The following is a 13138-nucleotide window of genomic DNA, read 5'->3' on the forward strand; positions in this document are numbered from 1 at the left end:
TTAGAAATTGAAGTATTGTATTGTATTTTCATGGAAACATAAGACATATATATTTTCATGAACAGTTTTATTCCATTCTTAATTAATCAACAGGGAGAGAGGAAAACAGGAAACCCATGCAATAAAGGATCATGAGCTGGAACTGAACCTGCGTATCTGACACGGTTCTGTTTACAAATCACCTTCTTAACCAGTTGAGCTATCTGGACACCTTGTTCCAATTTGTTGGACGGCATACTAACCTATGATGTTTTTGTCATATTTTGGACCACATACTAAACCACATACTAAAAAATTCAAAGTTATCCAGAATCCAGGATCCTTTCCGGATTGCCACCAAAATTAAATCAGCTCTTCCTCTTACCATAGTCTACATCCCCTGAAAATTTAATCTGAATCTGCCCAGGCGTTTTTGAGTTATCTTGCTGAAAGACAGACAGACGGACACACAAACGCCGGGTGTCACATAACCTCCTTGGCGGAGGTAATCAACCATCACATTTTTGAACCTTGGACCATCTAGTGTTACAGTTGTTACAGCTGACATTTGCTTTGTCAATCAATCATTTAGTATCAGAATTATCCAGAAATAGTTTTAAAATCTTGTCACAATTTCACAGGAACCCAGTGTGATATCTTCAGATTGATTTGTTTTGTCGATAATGAAGATGATCGATTCAGTAACGTAAATGACAAGAAAATCAGCAAACCCTTACAAATGTGAAACGAGAGAATGTTTCATAGCTGTTTTGGCATTTAATATTAATTAATGCTTCCGCTAAATTGTCTCAGTAAGTCACACAACAACAAGCATTGACATATCTACGCTTTCTAACCTTCCTCCAGGCCTCCTGGAATCTATGCAGTTTGTAGACTTCCCAATGCAGATATTTAATATTTTTAAGCTATTTCTTCCGACATAAAAACCATATTCCAAGCTGTAGTGAATATATAAATGTGAGCGCTCTCCATGAAAGCGTCGGTGTGGAGTTGATAAGGACAGCGGGCGGCTTGTGCATGGTTGCATGCGGCCAGTTCCAGCCTTCAGGATGAAGGTTTTCACTCCCCTGAGCCTCCTGCAGTCTGGTGTCAGACATGCTTTATTAGGTCATTCGTTCCTCTGAGGAGGAACCTGCAAGGTGGCATCACACTTCAGTACTCTGGGATTTTGTGGCTTTTTCATGCTGTCCAACACGCCTGAGAATCTATCCACCTCGCAAAGGATTCACAGGGATCAAGAGTGGGAAGCAGCTTTGAAATGAAACTTGGACAGCAGCGTCTATGGGGTTTTTCTGGTTCCTGAGAATTTTTCAGTCTGCCAACACGAGCAGTAATAACAATTTTTATACCTACTAATCTGAGAACCAATCGGTACTTCAAGGACTAAACAACTGCAAAAATACCAGACTGCAGTAGGAGTTCTAACAGTCTTTCAGTCAAGTGTTTCATCCAGAAGCTTCAAAACCTGCCTTGTTTTTCTTGTCCAGGACCATTGTGCTTGGATCATATCGGAAAAGAAAAACAAACTCAACAATTTCAAATAAGAAGACTCTCGAATTTAGCCCGAAGTATGCTATCCTGTTCCTAATTCACATTTTTGTGGCTTTTTGGATGTGCAGGTTGGAGTTGGAGGAGGTTGGAGCAGGTTTTGCTTTTGTAATGAGGGAAAAAAAACCACTTAATTGCTGTTCTGGAGACACCAATGAGCCACTGTTTGATTCTTTTTAGGGGTGTAATGCTACACAGTGTTGGGAGTTTAGACTGGTTCATGATTCATATACGTAGACTTCCACAGAATGGGACATTAACACTTCTATGATGAATAAAGCCAAAGTACCAGGGAATGACTGGGTTAAATGTGTGTGGCTCTTGCCCTTTGTAAATTTGACCAGGTAGCTAGCTAGCATTAAAGCTGAAGTGCGGGAATTTGCATATAAATGAGTGTCTGTTACATGCAAAGCCTTACCACATGAGTTCACACAATGCTGATTAAGCCGATCAGCAGCAAGTAAATCTCTATTCAGGAAAATGTCGGAACCAGATTTATTCATGAACACAGATAATTTGACTTTTTTTGCTTTCTTTCATTGAACTTACATGCTTCAGAGTCTTCAAAACATGCATACAGATAGCAAATTTAAAGAAGGACTGAACCCTCGACGTCTAGAGTGAAGGCATCCTGTTGCTCTGTTATGACATAGGGGGTGTTTTTGGGGCAGGATTTGGGTCATCTTGCCCCTTAGAGGGTATGTTCTCTGCAAATCAATGCAAGTTCTTCTGAGTGATCACCTGTTTTCTGTGATTCTAGTTGTCTCTTCCGTGATATGGCAGTGCTTCCATCCACTGGGAACAAGGGGTCACAAAATGCTTTTGTGAAAATGATGTAAATTGTACGGTTTAGGCCTTAATAGCCACAAAATCTCAATTTTGCACGGACTTGCTGTCATTAAAACACCAAATGAGAGAATATCTCCAGTAGAGTTCCAGAGACTCAGAATATTAAGATTCCAGCATGCAAACCAGGGATCATCGAACTGCAAGGTGGCACTGTGCAGCCCCTAAAATACTGTTTAGATTTACTGTGATAAATCATTCATCATTTGATGTCTGTAAAGGATGTTTACTTCATTTTTTTCTTTCAATTTGTCACCCAACATACATTTTAAATCTGGACAGAAATGAATAAGCTTCACCACTTGCTCAAAACATACTTGGCTGTTATTGTGTGGCAACATGACGACAAGAAATGCAGAACTTTGCTTGTTTTTTTGTTTACTTTTTTGCTTTAATGTGTTAACATCCACATATTGTTTTATGTATAGAAAGCAGTGTAAGACATGATGGTTTTAATAAGGTGTTGATGAATGTGTGATGAAGTTTTTTGACCACTTTGCAGCAAAAATTGTTCAACACCTTGAATTGGAAGCTTCTGTTTACCGAAGGTGAGGTGTGTAATCCGTCAAATGATCCGGATATGAGTGACGAGCAGGATTGTCGATGGTCGATTTACGGTGAAAGATGCGTAAACGCCCGGATTTGTGTGAAGTTGCTCCGCTGCTGGCTGGATGCAGCATGGTTGGGATGCACATCTGAGGCAGTTATGGAGGCTGATGGATGTTTGGTATTTCAGATGGATGAGTCGGTGTAACATCGCTGCCCTGTGAAGGACCGCGGTGAAACTCCCCCTCCCCTGAGCAGTGAGTGATGTATTGACAAAGCTGTACGACACCCCCGGGAGTCATTTACGAGGCAACACAGGTGACGCAACTCTGCAGCTCACCTTCTGACCTTTAATGAACTACAGCCAACAGGGCTCCAAATTTACACCCCACTTGCCTCAGGTGGAACTGATGGTTTGCATATAGATTAAAGCTCGGTAAATTATAACTCCGACCGGGCCGAACGCTCGGCTCGCTCGCCGTGCAGCCGCGTGTTTAGCATCAGCGAAACAACTGACCCACTTTTTCTTTTATTCTAACATCTGGGACCGTCTGCTTCGACTCGCCGGCTCGCGCACGCCTTCATTATTTATCACAGGGACGAGACACAATCTGTGTCGGCCGCTGTTCATGAAGGCATCATGAGAGAAGGAATATCAACAGAAGCAGCATATGGTGGCTAAACCCTGGGAAACTCAACCAGTCTCTGGGCGTTTTTTAAATTTTTACTCACTGTGGGAGTGAAAATCATGATTTTCAGGTCAAATTTGTCCGAAGTTTTCTGATGAAATGCCGCATCACACGTTTTCATTTAATTGAAATCATCAAAAAGTTGAAAATCCAATAATTTTTTTGTTTTGTTTTACACAGTGACTGGCTTTGATCAACGGTGCCAATTTGACAGTTTTTCAAATTTCTATTAAGATAACAAGCCTTACAAACCTGCTGGTGGGTTTCAGGGTTCGGAGGGTTAATGGTTTTATAGAAGCTCTGTTGTTATCGTTATTTTGATTATTATTGTTATTCATCCCCATCCTGCATCTTGTTTTTTGCCGGCCAGTTAAGCAGACGTTTCTCTGCCTCCGTCCCCACTTCCTAACCACGGGCATCTAATTTTACTTTCAGATTTGATTTGGGGATTGAATTTGAAAGCTATTACAGCTCATAAAACCTGGCTTGCAGTGGTGGGTGTATTTTTCATTTTTTATTTTATTCCGAGTTGGTTCTGGCAGACTGGTGGCCCGGGAGCAGAGCTGTTAATATGGTTTTTATCCCAGGAGGCGAAGGTCTTTGTTAAAATGTGCTTTTTTTTTCCAGGGTGACCTCCCCTTTGAACCCGGTGGAGCTTGTTTGGGGACATTCTGTGGAAAAGGCCACATGCTGTGTTTTGTCTGCAGGGTGGACGAGTCGCAACAAACGCCCGCCGTGATTGAGATTGTTTTATTTTTCCCCTCTTCCCCGTGGTACACAAGGACACAGGCCCTGAAGGGATGTGGCTTGATGGCACCGAGCTGCAGCGAGGAGGAAAAAAAGGCGAGCGATGGGCGATGTTTGGGAAGAAGGGCAGATAAAAGGTAGATGAGCCGCAGGGGAGTTTATTTGATTTTTAATTACGCTCGAGGCGCAGCATGAAGTCTGTCAGTCCAAGCCTTTGGCCTTAAGTTAAATAAGTTTGGATGGATTGAAATTTGGCTTTTGCGGTTCCCAGAGGATGAACCTTGATGACTTTAGAGAACCCCTGGTGTTTTATGTAGCGCTTTAAACAGGTGAAACTTAATAATCAGGTGTGGATAGAGCTTGAAAGGCAAAAACAGCCAGTGCTGTTAAGTTTAACATGCTAAACAGTTGCATATACACTTAATCTGGAAAAATGTACGTATTTACATGCTAATGCTAGTGTGAACGGACTTAAATTTAGCTAAATATGTGCTAGCAATGATCGTTAATGTTGTACACCAGTGGGACAGTGTGTGGGCATGCTAAACTTTGTTTTAGCTTTCAAAACCCCATGATATGTCTGCAAATACAAGTTAGAACTGCTGTTTTAGGTTTCTGCACTGGTATTTTGTTAAAACCCAAATTTTGGTATGGTGACAACACAAGTGCTAGCGACAACCTTAGCATGAAGCCGTTGCACATCAAAGGTAAAACACTGGTTTATTGCAACTTATTGTTGGATCTCATTGTCGTAGAACAAATGATCTGATGGGGAAATAGACATTCAGCGAGAGCATTTAGAGAGGTTGAAAGAGGTTTGAGGATATTTCTAATGCCAATGTTCGCTTGTTCAGGCTAACGTAGAAATACCTCATGCTATTAGATGGATGCTGCTCATCAAGTTTGCAAGCTACCTTTTATCAAAATGTACAAGAGTTTATATGGTAATACATTCAGCTGATTGATTTTTGCTTTTGTCGGATCAAATTTGATATCAAGAATCACAGAATTTCTTGGGTACCAACTTCATTGTGTGGCAATCAGTGGTTTAAGGATTTTGTAATTCTGTACCATTGCTGCAACGATGCTCCACATACAGTGTTCACTAAGGCTAATGTTAGCTTGTTTAGGCTAACTCATGCCGTTAGTTGGATGCTAACACTATGGCTAACATTAGCTTGTTCAGGCTAACATAACATAGCGATTGCTAATACTATGTATATGTAAAGTTAGATGCTGCTCATCAAGTCAGCAAGCTACTGTCTGTCAAAATGATGGATATTTTCTTTTGTTGCATCAATTTTGTGATCAAGAATCGTACAATTTCAGTACTTGGATACCAACTACCACCTTTATAGTGTAGCAATCAGAGACGTTTAAAGGATTTTACAATTCTTTGCCAATAATGCAACAATGCCTCACCATTAGCTTGTTTGGGCTAACATAGTGATAACTTATATTATTATTTTGATGCCAGGTGTCAAAATATGCTAGAATTAAGATCAAAATACATTGATTGGATTGATTTTTTTCTTTTCGTGGCATCAATTTTGGGATTGAGAATCATGCAATTTTAATATTTGGGTGCAAGCCATCAGGTTTTTTGTGACCATCATCTGGCTTTATTCCACCACTTCACACTTTGATCCAGGTCTTTCTGAGCTCGGGCCTTTTAGCTGTAATAGAGATGTACCGCCTTTGGATCCACCGTGGCTCACTGTGTTCAGCACTCTGTCCTGGAAGCCAGATTTATATGCTTGGCAGGCGCCGCGCAGATCATTGTTGGACATAAAACAAGTCATGGGTGGCTGGGAAGGAGGTGCAAAGGGCGTTCTGATGAATAATTTCCTTTCGTTTTCACCCAGGAAGGATACAGCGGTTGAAATTAGATGCCACACATGTGATTGCCTCCAATACCGATAGACTGGTCTATCACATATGTCACCACTTTCCTATGCAGTCTGGAAATGGAATATCTGAGATTTCACACATGCTCCTGGAGAGATAAGTTAGCAAAAAAAACAACTGTCCCCATATCGCTCGAGCCACCAGGGAGTCTGCAGTAGCATCTCATTTACTGCATCCAACAGAAATCCTCTGCTGGGTCTCCAATGTGTCTTTACTGCCGCCAGGAAGCGCTTTCTTTTTTGCTCTACCTGTTTTTAAGTCTGAATCAGCACACAAACAGAATGACTAACTGGGCCACGCTGCTTTCCCTTCTTCTGCTACATTAAGCGTCTCGGCGGCCGCGGATCTCCGGCGAGGATTCGCTCAGCACCTTGCCGCCGGGGAGGTCGATGGTCGCATGTGGTGTGTAACGTGAACCGACCCATCTGAAACACACACTGAGCGGAGCTGCAGACTGTTTTTTTTTTTTTAACATTATCTGCAGATATGTTTATTTCACTGGATTCAAGGCAGAAATTCAACGTTTCGTGGGTTTAATCAGATAAGAATATCACAGTGTAATTACTTTTAACCCCAAAAAACTAAATCAAATTTAAAAATATTACCTTATCTTAACTATTAATTTCTCGATTATCACCTAACCTGCTGATTATTTTCTTGACTAACCAATGAATCGGTTTGAGATGTGAAAAGACTGAAAGGTTGCGTGTTCCTGGAAACAAGATTTAGTTTGATAATTGATTAAGTAACAGGTATTACGTAATTTTCAGTTTCAGTCTAGTTTATTTGACTTTGCAACTAAATGGTTTTAAATTTGATAACATAAGGAGATATACAAAGGTTCTTTATGCACAAATATGCAGATAAACAAAGTTAGACTCGACGGAAATATAAATTATTGGCTTTTTTTTGTCATTTTCGCTCTTATAGCCTTCATCAGTGAATGGAGTTGGCTCAGCTTTATTCTGAGAAAATATGAAGGCTTAAGTGTTGACATAAGTGACGACAAGTCAGGCTATGAACTTGATGAAGACCATGAATTGTGCACGAAAGCTACAGAGAAACATAAGGCTAAATATTTCGTAGTGTCCAGGTTCTTTCAAATGCAGCTTTATTTAATTCAACCACTCGCACTCAGATCTACACAAATCATCCATTAGTTATTTACATCGACGTTGTTTTCCGTCTCATAAGGTCAGTTGGATGTACGTTGATGTAATATTTATCGAGGTTAACAACAAAGACTGCCGGCGTGACGCGTCTTCATTAAAGTCTCATTAATGAAATTCCCTGAATCTCTGCGAAGGTCACGGCGGTGATTAGCGGTTGCATTCTGGGACGACAGGATTGCCATGATATTTAAAGAGCAGCATCACAGGTTGATTAACCAGATAAAACGATGGAAAATTCAGTGAAATCTAAGAAAACATGAGATTTTCTATGCCTTTTCTGCTTCTATCCTTCAAATTTTGATGCAGATTTTGCTCTTGCTGCTTTCAGACAGACAGTTTCTGACTTTTTGTTTGTTTCCTTGGTGTTCAATGAGCTGTAATAAATCGTCATTTTCATTGGACATAATAAACATCGTATTTGAAGCACTCTTCAAATCCAGATCAAACCCACCGGCAGTCCCTCGGTGGCTTTCAAACATTGAAAAAAATACACTCCACAATGCGTTTTTTATTTCAAAAGCTTCGTGTCGTTGCTGTATTGTATCGAATCATGACAGCAGGCTTGTCAAACACATCAGGTGTCCCTCCTTTTCAAACCCTCGTTTGTCTTCATCTTAATGGGACAGCCGATTGTTTTCCTTCTAGTGAGCATGTTTCCACACAATTTGAATTAATTGGATTGTAAATTGATCCTACTTTGGAGCCGAAACCCTGGAAGCCGGAGCTTTGGCTGCATAGAACGGTTTAATCTGAATACTAAATGTTATTAAAAGCCTCCCCTGCTTCGCCTGTGTAGGACAGTGTGTACCTAGTAATGAGAAAAAAGCCCCAAGGGCCTGTTGCATTCATTGTGCACCAGCATGGTATAATTCAGTAATTAATTGCCTCAGTGCCTGGATGGCGCTGTAATGGTTTGAAGATAAACAATACGACTTGCCTTCACCACTGCTTTACGTAGTCTTCCTATTGGAAAAGGTAAGCTGGAGGACGTGGAGTTGGATGTAATGTTTTTATAATGAGGAGATAAGAACTTTGAGGTTATGCTGTGGCACAGGTTCCTGACAACATTTATTAATTTGGAATAAATCACTGCCCGAATGTGACTTCCAGGGTTGCAGGTAATCAGTATTTTCATTGTAAAGCAGTCGCTTTTTCCGAGTAATCAATTATTTTTACTTAGGAAATACCGATAAACACTCACGATGCTGTCCAAACCTAAATATATTCAATCTGCAATGATGTCAAACGGACAAAGACGGTAAATGTTGGCCATTTACTGCTGTGCTGCTAATTTAGGTTTGTACCCCTTTAACCCTGCTAATAATTCCTGGAAATCTACTCAGAAATACGCATTTTCTCAGGTCAAAAACATTCAAAGCATAATTCTGGTATTTTTTTTAAACCAGTGTTTTTCCCCATAAATGTGGTTATTGTGACTCATGCTAACTTTGCACTTTGCTAACGAGTATTCCCAGAAGGTGATTCCTAAATCACTTGGCAAAATAGCAGTTCTAGAGGGCTAATTTCTGTATACTTTATGTCAGACTGGAAAACAAACATTCAAAATGATTTCTGTAAAAGTCACTTTTACCATAAAGTTGTAGTTGCAGTTGTAGACTTCCTGCAAAATCAGCAGGACCCAAAGACCCACAACATCCACAATTATGGGAAAACTGGCACAGCTAGTGATTATTTTCATTGTAAAACAGTCGCTTTGTCAAGTAGTCACTTATTTTTACTTAGAAAATAGTGACGAATGTTCATGATGTTGTCCAAACCTAAATATATTAAGTTTACAATCATGTCAGATGGACAAAGACGGTAAATGTTGGCTATTTACTGCCAATGGCTGTAAATTAGGTTGGTGCATTACTATACATTAACAGTGTAGATAGACATGATGACTTTTAACTGTAAAGCCAATGCATTTTAAATTATGTACTGAAAAATGTCCTGGAAAAGCAGAGCAGAACCGACCACCTTCTGCCCCACAAGCTCTAGTTTGGTTCAGGTTGGGGTTTGGTGAGTAAAAAAGCAGCTAAAAATACTAAAACGAGTAGTTTCTGAAAATATTTCCTGGAGAATTTTCTCAAGGGCATTGGCTTAATAACTAGAAATGACTCACAGAGATGGTGACATTGAAAAATATCCTTAAGTCTTTACACCCTGTTGGTCTGAGTGAAGAATCCAGAAATTTTTCTGTAGAAAAACACGCTGCTTTTGGACGTTGGCGTCACCTGGTTAATGAATGGCTTCATAACTGATGTCTGCAGCATATCTAGACCATTAAGCACTTAGAGAAGCTGATTTAGCCATCTAATTGTAATATCTGCTAATCACTTGAATGCCACTTAACATTCAATATGCAAAAAGGATGGTGGATCTATTGAATGTGCCTCAAATTTGCATCACTAATTGCTTAAAATGAATTCACCTGTGTGTTTGGTGTTTAAATGGAAGCGATGCTACTCTGATCTTTTGCAGATTAAGTGATTTCTTGTCACAAATTGGCTGCAAATCAAAAAGAAAAAGCCCTTTTTTCAGAATTTTATTGTAAATAGGCCTGCAACTAAAAATTATTTCCATTTTTGATGCATCTGATTAATATTTTCTTTATTAATTGATGAGTTGTTTGGTTTGTAAAATGCCAAAAAATGGTGAAATAGTGCCCAATATGACCAATGCTTTGTCCAGAATCCAAAATATTCAGTTTACTGTGATAAAAGGAAAAAAGAAACCAGAGAATATCCACATTCAAGAAGCCGGAAACTACCAATTTAGACTTTTAAAAATCAAAATGGTTGATATTGAAGCTCTAAATGTAATAGTGATCATCTGAAATTAACACTTTCCATCACTTGTGCTATTACAGGTACTGTATATTTCTGGCTACTTTTTGACAGTTTTTCTTGGAGATTTGTCCAATATTTTCCCACATATTTTTTGGAAAACCATCATTTTAGTGCCACATGTGAGTCTGGAATAGTATCGTTATTCAGGCATCCTTAAATAGCTTCATAGTAAACAGTTTTCTGCCTTATTTATGTTTTTTTTTATCAGCATTTACAGCTCAGTGAGTGTTGTGTTGGTCTCATATTGTAGGAACTCACTGACCTAAATTTTTATGCATAGTGGGTTCATTAGTGTGGTCGGTTTGCGTGATATCTACTCCTTTTTTAACCTCTGATGCATCTGTCTCTAAGATTTTTTTGAAATTCTGAAGCAAAAATGAAGAATAAATACAAATTTATGTTGTTTTTTTTAATGATATCACAACTTCACATTTGGAGTATTTTGAAAGTTGGTATGAACGCATAAAAGTGCCAGTCTTTTACTTTCATCTCAGCAGATCAGTGGTAAAGTCACAAAAAACCCAGCAGGTAACTCATTTTCCTCCACCGGAAAGCAGAATTTTAAAATCCTCCCAATGCGTCGCGATTCCTCTCATCTCTCTTGCTCTGCTTCCACGGCGAGGAGACGCTCCTCACAATGTAGATGACGGGATAAAAAGAGGAGATTTGGCGGAGGATGAATGAGGAGGGGAGGCGAGAAGAATGCGGGGAGTGATAGAACGAGAAGCGAAAAGGCCAGGGAGGGAGGATGAGCCATGTCTCCGTTGTCTTGACATTTCTCTCTGCCTCCCCTGAGAATGAATACCCCGATATAACCGCTCCGAACTGATGGTGGGAGGAAGAGGAGCTGCGGTTTGACGTGCGTTAGTTATTACAGAGTCGCCGTGTAATTCGGTTTCAGGTTGATGTAATTAAAGGGTTCGGGCCTCAGCAGTTTTCCTCTGGACTAATTTGTTTAGGAAGCGCTGATTCCCCGTCGGCCGGCCGGCGGTGACAACGGCGCCACGGTGACGGTGATGCAGCTGTTGCTGGTGGTCATGGCAACAGGAGGCCCACAGGTGTCCATACTGATATCTCTGTCGGCGTAGCTGCTGCCCGCTGCATTTAGCATTTTGCTGCAGGTGCTGTTTATCCCAAGATATGAGGAGGCATCCAGAGACTTTATCTCAGGATTTATTAAAGTTACAATTAGAGGTCAACCGGCATGTGTCTAATACAAGTCACTCTGAGCAATACAAACATGTTAATTATAAGATATAAGATGCATAAGATAGATGCAAATAGTGATGTTGCGTTGACTAGCTACCTAACTATTGCTGAAGCAAGCTAATATAGCATAACAGTATTAGCTTAAGATGAAGTCAGCTAGTTAGCCTTTTTGATAGATAATAATATGCTTTTCACTACTGGTTAGGTATTATATAGATGTCTAAAAACTTCTTACTCACACCTTATTGTCTGTATTCTCAAATGTTGATGTTCCTCTGACTTAAACTGCAATATATTCAATCAGACAGAGATTTTTTTTTCTATTTAAACAGTTTGATTAAAGCCAATTAATTTACAATATAGGGCAAAACTTTACTTTATCACTGAAATCTAAATAAATTAATGGCAAATTTACAGGGATGTTTCATAGCAAGCTAGCTAGCTAGTGCTACAGCAAGCTAATGTAGCACTAGCATTATTAGCTTAACATAAATTTAGCTAGCTAGCCTTAAGACAGACAATCTGAAATTTTTAAATTAACACTAGCAGAGTCAACAGATGTGTTTTTGCAGTTGACTTAACTACAAAATGAATATTTGATTACGCATCCACAAACTATTGTCGACATTTCATTTTAAGTGGTTTTATTAATGTCAATTGATTTACAATTAAAGGACCTACGGGACTAAAGTTGTGACTTTCCTTTATTATTATCATTGATAATTAAATTCCTTACATTAAATAATGCAAAATTAGCTGAGATATTTAGCAGTAGCAGAGAATTCAAGCTAGCTACTCCTACAGCAAGCTAATATAGCATAACTATGTGTGGCATTGCCTGTAGTCAGCTAGTTTACCTTTTACAAATTAATTTACAATTGATGGGCCTGTAGGACGAAAGTTTTAACTTTGTTATGACAGATTTTAAAATTCTTTACATAAAAATAATCTGAAATTGGCAAGGATGTTTAGCCGACAAAAGGAAAAAATAAAGCTAGCTAGCTAGTCCTAGTAAGCTAATATAGCATAACACTATTAGCTTCAGATAAGGTCTTTCATTTACAGTTGAGGGATCTATGGGACAACGGTTTTAAGTTTATTTTGTTATCATTGATATTTATATTCTCAAAAGATGATCTAAAATCAGCGTAGATGTTTAGCTGACAGTAGCTAACTTATCAGTTTTCATCTGCACTGTCTGCAGTGTGTTTTGTGTATTTTCTCCACATAGTGTTTTGTGTATTTTCTCCAAATACTGTGTAAAACTTACTTAATTTTCTTGCGTTTTCGTCTTATCTTGGGCTCTAGTTGTTATGCAAATACAATTAGCATGTGGCATGTATGAAATTATCAGACTTTTGAGCATATAAAAAGCATGTGATGATTCACCTCCAGGTGTAAATTAAAGTGCCAGTGATCCAGCCATGAGCTGTGTGTCTAATCCCAGGTGTAAATTGGATGCTAATGCGAGAAAATGACTGATGGCACAAAAGCTAACGTACTTTTTAAAGCCTGCATCTGCCTAAATCGCCAAACGAAGGAGAGTGTGTCATTCATTCCCATTAACTGCGACAACATGGATTCCCTCCAAATGAAGTGCTGGCACGTGTTTGGAACATCG

General features: G+C 39.3%; 1 protein-coding gene across 2 annotated transcripts in view; it reads left to right on the forward strand.

Moving 5' to 3' along the window:
* Positions 1–13138, forward strand: part of rnf152 (ring finger protein 152) — a 56883-nt gene that overhangs the window by 13270 nt on the left and 30475 nt on the right. The gene's annotated exons all lie outside the window — the stretch shown is intronic.

This window comes from Acanthochromis polyacanthus, chromosome 20, assembly GCF_021347895.1.
Source record: "Acanthochromis polyacanthus isolate Apoly-LR-REF ecotype Palm Island chromosome 20, KAUST_Apoly_ChrSc, whole genome shotgun sequence".
Taxonomy (NCBI): Eukaryota; Metazoa; Chordata; class Actinopteri; family Pomacentridae; genus Acanthochromis; species Acanthochromis polyacanthus.